At 37.7% G+C, this 14,629-nt stretch overlaps 1 pseudogene; it reads right to left on the bottom strand.

Moving 5' to 3' along the window:
- Window positions 1-789: 789 nt before the first annotated feature.
- On the bottom strand, window positions 790-5,015 carry LOC132346093 (tigger transposable element-derived protein 1-like; annotated as a pseudogene).
- Window positions 5,016-14,629: the final 9,614 nt, after the last annotated feature.

The following is a 14,629-nucleotide window of genomic DNA, read 5'->3' as shown; positions in this document are numbered from 1 at the left end:
CTCTTATTGCAATCAGACTTTTTCCAAGAGTCAGAGAATAGAGTTATGGGCAAAATTCCAGTTTAGTGATTAAAAAGAACTTTCTCTGTTGCTACTTACTCTCTGAACCATCCTATAGAGGCACACTCAGCCTAGCTTATACTGTTTACTTATGCTTGGACCGTTCAGCATGACAGGTCACCACCACTGGATTCTGCATTTGATTTTGCCAGTCATGGGCCCTTTTCTGAAGTCAGAGGCAAATAATACTGTGGTTGGAGTTTGTGAGGAATAGTTTGCTAAAGGAAATGAAATTTACTTTTAGAACAAGGGCAAGTAATGAGTAGGTATGTAGACCGGGAAGGGGCAAAAATAATGGTTACCAATACAGTTCTACTGTACTAGATTTCTACACTGAATAATTGCCACAAACTCAGCAGCTTAAAATAAACCCATTCATGATGATCTCACAGCTTCTCTCAGTCAGAAGTCTAAACGTGGCATAGTAGGTTTTTCTGCTCAGGGTCTCACAAGTCTGAACTCAGGGTGTCAGCCATGATTGCCTGCTCATCTGGAGCTCAGAATCTTCTTACAAAACCACCTCAAGCATACTTAAAGGAGATAATACAGGTTCAGTTTCAGACCACCACAATGAAGTGGATGTTAAAATAAAGTGAGTCACACATTTTTTGATTTCCTAGTACATAAAAAAAGTTAGCATTATACTATACAGTAGTCTATTAAGAGTGCAATATCATTTTGTTTAAAAATATCCCAATATTCATTCCTTAATTTAAAAATAATTTATAGCTAAACAACGTTAATCTTCATTTGAGCCTTCAGGGAGTCATAATCTTTTGCTGGTGGAAGGTCTTGGCTTGCTGTTGATGGCTGCTGACTGATCAGAGTGGTGGTTGCTGAAGGTTGGATGGCTGTGGCAATTTCCTGAAAGGAGACATTGAAGTTTGCTACATCAACTGACTTTTCCTTTTATGAAAGATTTCTTTGTAACATGCTATGCTCTTTGAAGGATTTTACTCACAGTAGAATTTCTTTCAAAATTGGAGCCAGTTCTCTCAAATCCTGTCACTGCTTTATCAACTAAGATTATGTAATATTCTAAGTCTTTTGGTGTCATTTTAACAATCTTCATGGCATCTTTACCAGGAGTAGATTCCATCTCAAGAAAACACTTTCTTTGTTCATTCATAAGAAGCAATTCTTCATCCCTTAACATTTTATCATGAGATTGCAACAACCTAGTCACATCTTTAGACTCTACTTCTAATTCTAGTTCTATATTTCCACCACATCTGCAGTTACTTTTTCCATGGAAATCTTGATCAAAATCATCCATGAGAGTTGGAATCAGCTATTTCCAGACTCCTATTAATGTTGACATTTTGATCTCTTTCAAAGAATAATGAATGTTCTTAATGATATCTAGAATGATGACCTTTTTCCAGAAAGTTTTCAGCTTACATTCCCCAGATCCATCAGAGGAGTCACAATCTCTGACAATGGTAGCCTCACTAAATATATATTTTTAATGATCCTGCAATTTTGTAATTAATCCTTGAATCATAGGTTGCAGAATGGATGTGTTAGTGGGATTAATCCTTGAATCATAGGTTGCAGAATGGATGTGTTAGTGGGAATGAAAGCAACATGAATCCTACTATACATCTTCATTGCAGTTTTGGGAGGCCAGGTGTATTGCCAATGAGCAGTAATACTTTAAAATGAATTTTTTTTCTGAGCAGTAGATCTCAGTAACAGGCTTTAAATATTCAGTAAGCCATGTTGTAAACAGATGTGTTATCATCCAGGCTTTGTTGTTCCATTTAAAGAAGCAGAGTCAAATTAGCATAATTCTTAAGGTCCTCGGGATTTCTGGAATGGTAAATGAGCATTGGGTTCAACTTAAAATCACCAGCTGCATTAGCCCGTAACAAGAGTCTGCCTGTACTTTGCAGCCTTGAAGCCAAGCACTGACTTCTTCCTAGCTCTAAAAGTTCTAGATGGCATCTTCTTCCAACAGAAGGCTGTTTCATCTACATTGAAAATCTGTTGTTTAGGGTAGACACCTTCATGAATTACCTTAGCTAGACTGTCTATTCAATAGATGACTTGATGCAGCTTCTAATTAGCAGTTGCTGCTTCAGCTTGAAATTTGATATTATGGAGGATTCTTTCCTTAAACCCCATGAGCTAACATCTTGCTTCAAACTTTTCTTCTGCAACTTTCTTACCTTCATCAGCCTTCATAGAATTGAAGAGAATTATGACCTTTCTCTGGACAAGGCTTTGGCTAAAGGAAATGTTGCTGTTTTGATCATCTATCCAGACCACTAACTTTCTCTATATCAATACTTTCACTGTATCAGTAATAAGGCTGTTTCTCTCTCTTATCAGTCATGTGTTCACTGGAGTAGCACCTTTAATTTCCTTTAAGAACTTTTCCTTTGCATTTACAACTTGGCTAAATGTTTGGTGCAAGAGGCCTGACTTTCAGCCTGTTTCAGCTTTCAACATGACTTCTTCACTAAGCTTAATCATTTCTAGCTTTTGACTTAAAGTGAGAGACCTGTGAGTCTTCTTTTTACTTGAATGCTTAGAGCTAATTGTAGGTCTATGAATTGACCTAATTTCAGTATTGTTTTATCTCAGGGATTTGGAAAATCTGAGGACAGGGAGAGGGAAGGGGGTAAGCTGGCCACTGGAGCAGTAGCAACACACACATTTATTAAGGTCACTGTCTTATATGGCCATGGTTCATGGTGCCCCAAGACAACTTCAGCAGTGACATCAAAGATCACTGATCATAGATTGCTATAGCAAACTTGATAATAATAATAAAAATTTAGAAATATTGTAAGAATTACCAAAATGTATCACAGAGACAGGAAGTGAGTAAATGCTATTGGGAAAATAGTGTCAATAGACTTGCTGCATTGAGAGTTACCACAAATCATAAATTTGTAAAAAGCTGTGAAGTATAATAGGTTGAGATATACCTGCGGTTGTTGGTAGAGTTCTGTTTCTTGTGGTTGTAAGACTGAGATCGCTGCTTTCTTGCTGGCTGTTAGCCAGGTGGCATTTTCAGGGAATATAGGCCTCCTGCCATGTGGCTCTATCCGAAGTATAGCAGTTTGTTTCTTCAAAGCCAGCAGGAGACTTTCTCTCACTGTGAATTTTCTTTTAGGAGAAGGCTTGGATGCTCTTTTAAATGGCTCACTTAGTTAGGTCAGGCCCACCTAAAATAATGATCATTTGGGTTAACTCAAATTGATTTGAGACTTTAATTGTGGCTGCAAAATCTCTTCATCTTTTCCATACAACTTAATCACCAGAGTGACTTTCATTATAAACACAGATGGTGCTTATACTTACTGAGACAGTATTATACAAGGTATGTACTCTAGGGTGTGGAAATCTTGAAGCCTATTTCAAAATTCTGCATACTACATCTACATATCCTAAAGATAGATATAATGTGAAATAACAATAAGGTACACATGTACAACTATCATATATAACAACAAATTATTCAGAGGTATATATAGATTGATATATTTGGAATAAGCTTTATTTTTGTTTGTAAATTCCAATTAGTACCATATTATGCTACACAAAGTTACTTCTTACATTTTCACTTGGAAATGTTGCATAAGGAGTAATTTCTAAGCTTCTTTCACATGACTTTTTTTGGTCTTTATTTTTCTTTCACCTGTGCCTTGAAATTTCAAAAATTGGCTTCTACCTGTCACTATTATCTCGTTTCATGTTTCTGAGGTGTCTTAAAGAAAATGATGATTTTTAAAGTCCATTAAAACCAACTGCTACGTGTGAATCAGGGTCTTGGCCCTCAATCAATTATGGAGTTATCTCCACTTCTTAGGCTTTTGCACTGGGCAGGTGATTGCTTTCAGGAAAGTGTGAATGGCTGTGGCTTTGGCAGACTTTAGAGGTTGTTGTCCTTGGAGAATCTAGGTATTTCAAACTATGCAGTTTAGAATCTAGGCAGTACTTAGAATATAACTTTTCTTACAATGCTGAAGTTTTTCTAAATAATTATCAAAAATATTTTATTAAATGTTAATGTTTATTTTTTTCCTCCAACAGCATGAATTGCCCTACAGTTTGGGGCTATCAGATAGACAGAGGAAAATGTAGCTAGTAGCCTAAAGTTGAGCCTTAGAAAATCTAGGGCTTATCTGGATCCATATATTAGTTAATCAGTCAGGTAAATGCTTACTTTTTAAAAAAAATATTCTTCTTTTTCTTTTTTCTCTTTTTTTCTGCCAATGAATATACAAACTCAAGTTATTAACTGAATGGTTTTATAATCCTTATGTGAATTTTAAAAAATGTGTTTTAAGAAATGCTTCAAATCAAAACTCTACTGCTGAGATGCTTATTAAATTACAAATAGCTCATTGAAGATAATAATGATGATGATGTTAATGATTATAAAGACTCTCATTTGTTTTGAAAATTTCAAATTCTTTCACACTGTTAATAACTGCATATATTTAATTTTAAGCTACATTTTCTGATTCTAATATATTTTCTATTACTGGGCCGTAGGCAGTATTTTCCATTCAGTATATTTTGTTGAGAGAGACAGAAAAAGTAAATTTTACTCCTTTTTCTGTAATCATATAACATATCCTTTAGATTGAGTGAAAACAAAAAAATATATATATAATTCTAAAAAATTTCTTGATTGCCCCAAGATATTGGGCATTGGTAGATATTTTGAGGCAAATGCAGTTTGTGATCATCAGAATCTTGTTCTTAAATTACTACACTAATAAACTCTGAGAGCACTTGAATTCTTAGAAGAACTCTCCTCTCTCTATCATTTACTCTGCAGGACAATTGGGATTATTGCTGGCTCATTTGGTTAGACACCAGGAAATGCCTCTCCTTCACCTAATATGGGGGGACATGATCTACACCACGTGTAGGGCAGGCTCTTCGGCTATAAGAGGAGTAAACCATGGCCAGGCCTCATCAGTTTCATCCTCCATGTTTGCGGACAGCATGTGTGATAACGGGTGTGGGAACAGTGAGATCAGTCATTGGTTCCCTGTTTCTAACTTAGTGGTAAAAAAGAATATATATCTATCAGTAATTTTAGTTTGTGTCAGAATCAAACTAGGAAGGAAGTTATCTTGCTTATGAAGGGGTCTGAAAGTGCACTTCTGGGAAAGAGTATACATGGAGCTTAGGTTGCTACTGAAGGATAGTACAGCTTTCAATCGTTTTCTATTACCTAGAGCTTGTCTGATCAGTGACAAGAAAGTATGGTTTTTCATATCTCTTTCACAGCTTCCTGACGTAGCCTGTGCAAGCATGTGGCACTTGTTTTTGCTTCCTCACTTTTGCTCCTGGCATTTCTTCTCTCTTTCCAACTGTGGAAATACTTCTTATTCAAAACCGAGTTCAAGTTAACATTTCTTCAGTCTATTCTAAGTAATTCTACCTTTAGTTGTAAAGTGCCTATATTGTTTTTTGACATTTTACTGATATCCATATTGCCTCCTTAATGAGATCATGAGTTCTATGAAGTTAGAGACTCTATTTTATGTTATTTTAACTTTTTTAAACTCCCATTTCCTATAAAGCAATGGAGTTAGTGGCTCGGTAGTGTCCAACTCTTTGTGACCCCACAGACTGTAGTCCACCAGGCTTCTCTGTCCATAGGGTTTTCCAGGCAAGAATACTGGAGTAGCTTGACATTAGCACAGAATGAATGCTCAACAGAATCTTTTACAATCTGAATCTGTACATTCCGCCCCCCCATTTCAATACCTGCTTAGATTTATACAGCACTTTATAACTTGTAAAGATTATCTATGTATATTTTTCATTGACACTAGTTGATTAAATAAAATGAGTGGCCTTCATTATCTAGAAGTATTTTCTAAATATGAAATGAGGGGAAGTCTCCTGGCAGAACCCTGTGTGAGGGAAGTTTATTCTGAATAAAGGAGGAATCAGAGGATGAAAACCTGGAATGGAGCCTTTGGTAGATCTGAACCCCAGTGGGGATTCAGAAGTTGACAAAGTCTTACAGTCTGTTTTTTAAAAAATGCTGTTAATTGATATTTCTGACAATCTCATCAACCAAATCTGAGTTAAGTGTGTGATAGAAGCTAGTTAAAAAGATTTTGCCCATGTTAAGTCAGCTATAACTAAAGTCTGTGATGAAAAATTAAAATGATCACTGGTATTGATACAACTCCATTATTTAATGAAAATTCAAACTGTGCTGTAGTGACATTTGTGTTCTCATCAGAAAGACTTCTCCATTTGCAGCCCTCAGAATACCATGATGGACTGAGCTCGGTGGCTGAGGTTCTCACAGCATTAGCCAGGATAGCACAACATGGGAATGTGAAGGAGGAAGTTGACTCAATCCCTGGGTTGGGAAGATCCCTTGGAGGAAAAAGCTGGCTTAAAACTCAACATTCAAAAAACGAAGATCATAGCATCCTGTCCCATCACTTCATAGCAAATAGATGGGGAAACAATGGAAACAATGACAGACTATTTTCTTGGGCTCCAAAATCACTGGAGATGGTGACTGCAGCCATGAGATTAAAAGACAATTGCTTCTTGGAAGAAAAGCTATGACAAACTTAGACAGCATTTTAAAAACAGAGACATTACTTTGCTGACAAAGGCCATATAGTCAAAGCTATGGTTTTTCCAGTAGTCATATATGGATGTGAGAGTTGAACCATAAAGAAGGCTGAGTGCCAAAGAATTGATGCTTTCAAACTGTGGTGCTGGAGAAGACTCTTAGAGTCCCTTGGACTTCAAAGAGATCAAACCAGTCCATCCTAAAGGAAATCAATCCTGAATATTCATTGGAAGGACTGATGTTGGCCACCTGATGTGAAGAGCTGACTTATTGGAAAAGACCCTGATGCTGGGAAAGACTGAAGGCAGGAGAAGAAGGGGACGACAGAGGACAAGTGGGTTGGATGATCTCACTGATTCAGAGAACATGAATTTGAGCAAGCTCCAGGAGATGGAAAAGAACAGGGAAGCCTGATGTGCTGCAGTCCATGGAGTCACAAAGAGATGGACACGACTGAGTGACTGAGCGACAACAAAGGGCATAGAATACTTTGCCTCCTCTCCATTTATGTCCATAAGTGCCCAGTGAGACACACCAATGTTTTCATTTCATAGATGATAGTGATAACAAAATTAAACACATTTGGTGACTTAATTAAGGTAGCACATCTCGTAAGTGTTAGGGGGAGAGTCCAGTTCTGAGCTTCTGTCTTCAAATACTCTCCCTTTTCTATCAGCTCAGACTACTTTGGATCTGTAGTAGGAAGACAGTGTGAATTACAATTATCTTTTTGAACAGATACCAAATAATACAAATCCAAATATTTTATCAATTTCAAAATAACTTGGCTTAGTCTTGTCATTAATTTGCTAGTATAAAGTTTGTCCTGTTTTACTAAACCCTGAGGGCAATGATAATGAAAGAAGAGATTTATTTTTGTATGGTTTAAAACAAAACACAGGAAAATTGATAGTATCAAAACTCCTGAAGGGTGAGAATTTAGAATTTCTCATGTTCTTCATATTTATTTCAAATTTTAGGTTCACTGTCAAGTCAGTGCAAACACATATCTGAAAACAAAACTCACTGGTTGTGACACTATCACATATGATTTGATAACAAAGCAAAGTCAGAGCTGATGTTTTCTATTAGCCCTAGCTCTGCCATATAAGCTGGAGATGTGGATGAATCTGGGCATGAATCTGTAGCTGAATTGGCTACAGAATTGCACTCTTAGCAGTACCTGTGAACTTCAAAGGGAGTGTCAAGCCACCTATCAGTAATCTAGAAATAAGGTATTAGTCATTTACTAAATATTTTAATGGAAATTATTACCAGTAAATTCAGTTTAAAAATCCCCTGTAAACAAGGAAACCACTTAATGAAATGTGGCTTGTTTTAGCAGAAAGATTTTTTTGACACATGACATACTTCATAACCATGGATATCAATGTCAAAACCCACACTGCTTCTTACAGCTTGCATCTCAGTAGTTTTAGCGTATTCCCAGCAAAGACATTACATACCTCTTGACAAAAATGTTTTCCACATGTTCTCATTGCAATTTTGAGTTTTGTGAAAATGATGCATACTACTGTTTTATTATATATGCTTCCTTTTACTCTCTGTTACTGTTTTTATATTTTCTGTATTATATGGCTTACTGCTTCCAGGGGATCACAAGAGTCAGACATGACTTAGTGACTGAACAACAACAATAACAACATGCTAATACTGGCTTTAAAATAAGGGAGAGACAGTCTGGCTATAAATGCTTATATTTATAAATGATAAAATTGTCTAGCCAAGTTTTTATTAAAAGTTCATATTAAATTTCATGTCAGAGTTTATGTTAAAGCCATAGCTCTCAGGGATTTACTAAGTCCTACAGCACACCATGCTCCCCTGTTTTTCACTGCTTCCCAGAGTTTGCTCAGATTCATGTTCATTGAGTTGGTGATGCTATCTAACCATCTCATTCTCTGCTGCCCCTTCTCCTTTAGCCTTCAGTCTTCCCAGGATCAGGGTCTTTTACACTGAGTTGGCTCTTCACATCAGGTGGCCTAAATTTTAGAGTTTCAACTTTAGCATCTGTCCTTCCAATGAATATTCAGAGTTGATTTCCTTTAGGACTGACTGGTTTGATCTTGCAGTCCAAGGGACTTTGAAGAATCTTCTCCAGCACCACAATTCAAAAGTATCAGTTCTTTGGTGCTCAGTCTGCTTTATGGTCCAACTTTCACAATAGTACATGACTACCAGAAAAGCCATAGCTTTAGCTATATAGACCTTTGGCAAAGTGATGTCTTTGCTTTTTAATTCACTAAGTTTGTCAGGGCTTCCCTGGTGGCTTAGACAGTCAAGAATTCTTGCAATGCAGGAGACCTGGATTGGATCCCTGGGTCAGGAAGATCCCCTGAAGAAGGGAATGGCTGCCCACTCCAGTATTCTTGCTGGAGAATCCCATGGACAGAGGATCCTGGCAGGCTACGGTTCATGGGGTCACTAAGAGTTGGACACAACTGAGCGACTAAGCACACGCGTTTGTCTTAGTTTTTCTTTTTTTTTTTTTTGTCTTAGTTTTTCTTCCAAAGAGCAAATGCCTTTTAATTTTGTGGTTGCAGTCACTGTCCACAGTTATTTTGGAGCCCAGGGAAAAAAAAGTTTGTCACTGTTTCAACGTTTTTCCCTTCTATTTGCCATGAAGTGATGGGATCAAATGTCATAATCTTAGTTTTTTTGAATGTTGAACTTCAAGCCAGCTTTTTCACTCTTCTCTTTCACCCTTATCAAGAGACTCTTTAGTTCTTCACTTTCTGCAATTAGAGTGGTATCATCTGCATATCTGAGGTTGTTGGCATTTCCCCCAGCAATCTTGATTCTAGTTTGTAATTTATCCAGCCCAACATTTTGCATGATGTACTTTGCATAGAAGTTAATAAGCAAGGTGACAATATATGGCCTTGATGTACTCTTTTCCCAATTTTGAACCAGTCTGTTGTTTCATGTCCAGTTGTAATTATTGCTTATTGACCTGCATAGAGGCTTCTTAGGAGGCAGTTAAGGTGGCCTGGTATTTCCATCTCTTTTAAGAATTTTCCACAGTTTGCTGTAATCCACACAGCCAAAAGCTTTTGTATAGTTATTGAAAGAGAAGTAGATGTTTTTTCTGGAATTCCCTTGCTTTCTCTATGATCCAACGAATGCTAGCAAATCAGCACAAACAAACAAGCCAAATACCTGAGGCAGGGAAAGAACCATGGGAATCCTAGAGGGAGCAACAACTGGTACTCACACAAGATGGAAGTACTAGCTGATCCCCTTCAGTTTGACTGGAAAATCTGATTATTCGCAGGGCACTGGGGTGGAGTATGATGCTCTGGTGCCATTTAACAAATCTTAAGGGCAAGAGCAAGGACATTATTTGTGGGACACAGTGCAAAATGGAACTGCCAGGCCCCTTGTTCAAAATCATTAAGACGTTCAAATTGCCAAGAGAAGAGTGCTCAACCAAGCTTAGGACCTCTCTAAGCACTGGGTCCTGTGTGAGTGAAGAGGTCACACGCCAAAGGAGCAACTCTGCTGAAAAGCAAGACTGGAAAAGGTCAAACTTTTCCGATGCAACTTAACTTTGTCTCTCAAGCTTTTGTAGATCTATTGCTCTTGTCTGCTTTTGTATTTCTTTCATATTATTTTGATTCTTCACAGACATTATTTTTGATTGAGTGCTAGATGATGTATGTGAAAAACTATAGAAATCATTTATAAGCTAGAATGATAATATCTATCTTGGAGTAGATATTTTCTCTTTTTTTCCTTGCCAGGAAAAAATAGATAAATAATAGATAATATAAATAAATAATAGATAAATATTCAGGGATATTAGAAAACAAAAATGTCCTTGATCTATTTTCAGAGTTTGAGTTATTCAGTATTGGGCTTTAGTTATACCAAGGGGCTTACCAGGTGGCTCAGTAGTAAAGAATCTCCCTGCCAAACAGGAGACACAGGTTCAATGCCTGGGTCAGGAAGGTCACCTGGAGAAGGAAACGGCAACCCACTCCAGTATTCTTGCTTGGGAAATCCCATGCACAGAGAAGCCTGGGAGGCTATCACCCATGAGGTGGCAGACAGTCAAATATGACTTAGCAACTAAACAATACCACCACCAAGCACTGATCTACTTTTGGTTCAATCTTATTCCTACTTGTACTCCTTCATGGTTCCAACCTGAAACTTGGATTTGTAAGAGATCTTGACCCTGGTAGACCTGGGAGTCTAATCTTTCATATTATTTTTGTCCCTTTGGTCCCGTTATTTCTGATCAGATCCTAAGACTTTTTAGCTACCCCTCTCTGAATTGGCAATTGCTTCAAGGGGAAATTTGGCCCCTCACAACTAACCAAGGATAATTCTAAAAATCACTGTAGTTGATTAATTAAGCAACAGCTTCATTTTTAAGAGGAAATGGTAAAGTAAATTTCATGGTTTCCATAGTTTTAGATGCCTTATAAATCTAATTTTAACATTTTTAACAATCCTATCTGGTAGGGAATAATAGCTCCATTTTAGAAAGCTGGAATCACGTTCTCAGATACGTTAAAAAACGTAGCCAATATCACACAGTAAGTGGTAGTCACCATCTAACCTTGGTCTTGCTAACTTCAAAGCCTGCCTTCTTTAAATAAAACTATATTCTTTCATTTAACATAATGTGAATTGCAGATTTTACAAGTAATGTTCATAGTGTTATGGAGACTGCAAAACTAAATTTTAAAGCTGCATTTAAATGAGTAAAATAGCTAACTGTTAAAAGTGGTCTTCCATGTTAATACTCTATTTAAGGAATGATTTTGAAGTTTATTCTAGTTGGTTGAATGGATGATGGAGATTTCTGCCCTTGTATCAGGGAAGACTCAGTGAAAAAATATTTTACAAAATTTTTTTTTAGTTGTATGTTGCAAATACAGAGTATCTATTAGATAGTTAAGCACATGTATGTGGGTATGTGGCATGTGTGTCTGATGGAGACCAGAAAACAGGCAGGTGTCTTGGAATCATTTCAGTTCATCTTTTAGCACTTTCCCTCTGTACTGAGTTGATTTGTTGGCTGAAAATAGTGATAACCTGGCAATGCATTACACTGTTACTCTGTATTTGAATGGCTTTCAAGGATTACTAAATCTCTGAGAGCTATGGTTTTAACATAAACTCTGACATGTTTATGTTCAAAACAAAAAAAGCTCAAATCCAATATGAGCTTTTAATAAAAACTTGGCTGGACAGTATTTATCATTTATAAATGTAAGTGTAAGTATATATAGCTAGACTGTTTCTCTCTTATTTTAAAGCCAGTATTAGCATGTTGTTATTGTTGTTGTTCACTCACTAACTCATGTCTGACTCTTGAGATGCCATGGACTGCAGCACACCATGCTTCCGTGTTCTTCATTATCTTCCAGAGTTTGCTCACCTTCATGTCCACTCAGTCAATGATGCTATCTAACCATCTCATCTTCTGTCACCCTCTTCTTCTTTTGCCCTCAATCTTTCCCAGAATCAGGGTCTTTTCCAATAAGTGGACTTTTCTCATCAAGTGGCCAGAGTATTGGAGTTTCAGCTTCAGCATTAGTCCTTGCAATGAATATTCAGGGTTGATATCCTTTAGGATTGACTGGTTTGATCTCCTTGCTGTCCAAGAGACTCTCAAAAGTCTTCTCCAGCATCACAATTCAAAAGCATCAATTCTTTGGCACTCAGCCGTCTTTATGGTCCAACTCTCACATCAGTACATGACTACTGAGAAAAACATAGCTTTGGCTATATCGACCTTTGTTGGCAAAGTGATGTCTGTTTTGTAATATATTGTCTAGGTTTGTCATAGCTTTTCTTCCAAGGAGCAAGCATCTTTTAATTTCATTGCTGCCGTCACTTTCTGCAGTGATTTTGGAGCCCAAGAAAATAAAATCAATCACTGCATGTTACCGCATCCAAAAGAAAAAGATACAAATACAATTTTAAAAGATCTGAAGGTGTTTTGATTTACAAATTCAGGTACACCACTCATCATATTGAACACATCTCTGAAATTTCCCTTAAGAATCTTTCTCTCCAAATCTCAACTCCCCAGAAGAGTACCTAAAGCCCTGTCTTATTTCTTTCTCCCAGCTCCCCCTCAGGCTGCTCTGTCTTTGGTATGTAAAGCTGGGGTCACCACAGGTCAATCTGCAGTCTGAATATAGCCGGAGGGTATTTGGAGTTTGGCCTTTACAGAGTGTTGAAAATTTTGAGTTAGTTGCCAACCTTTGGAAGTTAGACTATTTCATGTTAAAATCCAGTTATTTGGGCTTCCCTGTGCAAACCAGAAGATCTGGTGACCCCATGCTTTTTTCCCTTACAGCAGTTTTCACTCTGTGCTTCAAGGCAGTTAGCAGCCTCCGCTTTAGTCATTTCTTGGACATTCAAATTGTAGCCATTGTAGTGAAGTGGGTCAAATTCAGATATACCACTCGTTATATTGCACACATCTCTGAAATTTTCCCCGAAGAATCTCTTTCTCTTCAAATTTCTACTCCCCAGGAGGGCTACTTAAATCTCTGTCTTTCGTGTCTCTCCCTCCCTTTAAAGTCTCTGTTGTAGTGGAGCTGTTAGGTGTCACTGAGTCTGGGTATGCTATTACCACCTATTAGTATTCTTTGACCTATTTTGGGCAAGAATCTTTGAAAGGGAGAGGGACATGATTAACATTTGGCTGTGTTCTGTCTAAATCTATTAAACATCACTCTCATGTCTGCCTCACCGGTGCTGAACTTTTTCACACTCTTATGTATCAATGAGTGGAGATCTCAATTTTCCCACTGAGTTTCCAAAAAGAAGAATTTTTTTTTCCCACCACATATGATATACTGAATTGCTCTGAAGTTCAACCTGTAATTTTTTCTCTCTAGGCAAGCTTCTGAGGCATTTGCCAAAGTAAGTGTTTGAATGGTGACATTTTCTTAAACAGCAGAGAAGTTTAACTGAAACCCAACTATTGTTGGTGAAGGCAGAAAAAATAATGGAAGAGCTATGGGCACTTGCCTGAGCCCTTGATAAGAGAAGTAAGGAATGTGTACAGGTTCAGTTCAGTTCAGTTGCTCAGTCATGTCTGACTATTTGGGACCCCATGGACTGAGCATGCCAGGCATCCCTGTCCATCACCAACTCCCAGAGTTCACTCAGACTCACGTCCATCACATCAGTGATGCCATCCAGCCATCTCATCCTCTGTCATCCCCTTCTCCTCCTGTGCCCAATCCCTCCCAGCATCAGAGTCTTTTCCAATGAGTCAACTCTTTGCATGAGGTGGCCAAAGTACTGAAGTTTCAGCTTTAGCATCATTCCTTCCAAAGAACACCCAGGGCTGATCTTCAGAATGGACTGGTTGGATTTCCTTGCAGTCCAAGGGACTCTCAAGAGTCTTCTCCAACACCACAGTTCAAAAGCATCAATTCTTCAGCACTCAGCTTTCTTCTCAGTCCAACTCTCACATCCATACATGACTACTGGAAGAACGATAGTTTTGACTAGATGTACCTTTGTTGGTAAAGTAATGTCTCTGCTTTTCAATATGCTGTCTAGCTTAGTCACATCTTTTCCTCCAAGGAAGGAGCAAGCATCTTTTAATTTGATGGCTGCAGGTACCATCTGCAGTGATTTTGGAGCCCCCCCCCAAAATAAAGTCTGTCACTGTTTCCTTTGTTTCCCTATCTATTGCCATAAAGTGATGGGACCGGATGCCATGATCTTAGTTTTCTGAATGTTGAGTTTTAAGCCAACTTTTTCAGTCTCCTCTTTCACTTTCATCAAGAGGCTCTTTAGTTCTTCTTCACTTTCTGCCATAAATGTCATCTGCATATCTGAGGTTATGGACTTTTAGCAAAGAGGAAATAGAAGGATCTGAATATGGTTAGATAGTGGAATATAAAATATGCATGTATATAATTTCTAGTATTGGGGCTGAGAGATAAAGAGCAAAAATCAAGAATTTTTAAGATTTGAAATCTTGTGGACATT

Source organism: Bos taurus, chromosome 1 (assembly GCF_002263795.3).
Source record: "Bos taurus isolate L1 Dominette 01449 registration number 42190680 breed Hereford chromosome 1, ARS-UCD2.0, whole genome shotgun sequence".
NCBI lineage: Eukaryota > Metazoa > Chordata > Mammalia > Artiodactyla > Bovidae > Bos > Bos taurus.
The sequence above is the reverse complement of the archived record's forward strand: the minus strand, read 5'-3'. Positions and strand labels throughout refer to the sequence as shown.